The sequence below is a fragment of the Lolium rigidum genome, chromosome 3 (assembly GCF_022539505.1).
Source record: "Lolium rigidum isolate FL_2022 chromosome 3, APGP_CSIRO_Lrig_0.1, whole genome shotgun sequence".
Taxonomy (NCBI): domain Eukaryota; kingdom Viridiplantae; phylum Streptophyta; class Magnoliopsida; order Poales; family Poaceae; genus Lolium; species Lolium rigidum.
This window is the reverse complement of record NC_061510.1, coordinates 223,621,707-223,623,958: the sequence shown is the minus strand read 5'-3', so window position 1 is coordinate 223,623,958 and position 2,252 is coordinate 223,621,707.

Below are 2,252 nucleotides of genomic sequence, written 5' to 3'. Positions count from 1 at the left end.
CCAAGGCATCCCCTTCTTCATCGACAACATTATCAGGTTCCTCCCCTGAAACTATATTTTTATTCCGTCGGATCTTATGCACTTTGCTTGGAGCGTCGGTTTGTTTTTGTTTTTGTTTTGTTTGAATAAAATGGATCCTAGCATTCACTTTATGGGAGAGAGACACGCTCCGCTGTAGCATATGGACAAGTATGTCCTTAGGCTCTACTCATAGTATTCATGGCGAAGTTTCTTCTTCGTTAAATTGTTATATGGTTGGAATTGGAAAATGCTACATGTAGTAACTCTAAAATGTCTTGGGTAATTTGATACTTGGCAATTGTTGTGCTCATGTTTAAGCTCTTGCATCATATACTTTGCACCCATTAATGAAGAAACACTTAGAGCTTTCTAATTTGGTTTGCATATTTGGTTTCTCTAGAGTCTAGATAACATCTAGTATTGAGTTTTGAACAACAAGGAAGACGGTGTAGAGTCTTATAATGTTTACAATATGTCTTTTATGTGAGTTTTTCTGCACCGTTCATCCTTGTGTTTGTTTCAAATAACCTTGCTAGCCTAAACCTTGTATCGAGAGGGAATACTTCTCATGCATCCAAAATACTTGAGCCAACCACTATGCCATTTGTGTCCACCATACCTACCTACTACATGGTATTTATCCGCCATTCTAAAGTAAATTGCTTGAGTGCTACCTTTAAAATTCCATCATTCACCTTTGCAATATATAGCTCATGGGACAAATAGCTTAAAAACTATTGTGGTATTGAATATGTACTTATGCAATTTATCTCTTATTAAGTTGCTTGTTGTGCGATAACCATGCTTCGGGGACGCCATCAACTATTCTTTGTTGAATATCATGTGAGTTGCTATGCATGTCCGTCTTGTCCGAAGTAAGAGAGATCTACCACCTTTATGGTTGGAGCATGCATATTGTTAGAGAAGAACATTGGGCCGCTAACTAAAGCCATGATTCATGGTGGAAGTTTCGAGTTTTGGACATATATCCTCAATCTCATATGAGAATAATAATTGTTGCCACATGCTTATGCATTAAAGAGGAGTCCATTATCTGTTGTCCATGTTGTCCCGGTATGGATGTCTAAGTTGAGAATAATCAAAAGCGAGAAATCCAAAATGCGAGCTTTCTCCTTAGACCTTTGTACAGGCGGCATGGAGGTACCCCACTGTGACACTTGGTTAAAACATGTGTATTGCAAAGATCCGGTAGTCCAAGCTAATTAGGACAAGGTGCGGGCACTATTAGTATACTATGCATGAGGCTTGCAACTTGTAAGATATAATTTTCATAACTCATATGCTTTATTACTACCGTTGACAAAATTGTTTCATGTTTTCAAAATAAAAGCTCTAGCACAAATATAGCAATCGATGCTTTCCTCTTTGAAGGACCATTCTTTTTACTTTTATGTTGAGTCAGTTCACCTATATCTCTCCACCTCAAGAAGCGAACACTTGTGTGAACTGTGCATTGATTCCTACATACTTGCATATTGCACTTGTTATATTACTCTATGTTGACAATTATCCATGAGATATACATGTTATAAGTTGAAAGCAACCGCTGAAACTTAATCTTCCTTTGTGTTGCTTCAATACCTTTACTTTGATTTATTGCTTTATGAGTTAACTCTTATGCAAGACTTATTGATGCTTGTCTTGAAGTACTATTCATGGAAAGTCTTTGCTTTATGATTCACTTGTTTACTCATGTCATTACCATTGTTTTGATCTCTGCATTCATTACATATGTTTACAAATAGTATGATCAAGGTTATGATGGCATGTCACTTCAGAAATTATCTTGTTATCGTTTTACCTGCTCGGGACGAGCAGAACTAAGCTTGGGGATGCTGATACGTCTCCGACGTATCGATAATTTCTTATGTTCCATGCCACATTATTGATGATATCTACATGTTTTATGCACATTATATGTCATATTTATGCGTTTTCCGGAACTAACCTATTAACAAGATGCCGAAGAGCCAGTTGGGAAGGCAAGTCGTCATGATGAAGCATGCTGCGACAGTTCTGCTCTGCCGTGACACGACCCCTCTGAGGAAAAAACAGAGTGGTTTTGAAATTATCATTACCAAAACCAGGGGGCATGTGTTATCACCAGATTTTGGCTAAATCAGGAGGTGGGCCGCGATCAAGATGGGCTTGAAAGATTACACATGAAAGATCTATGAAGCGGCCTTGCACGGAGAATTTGGGCTAAGTTG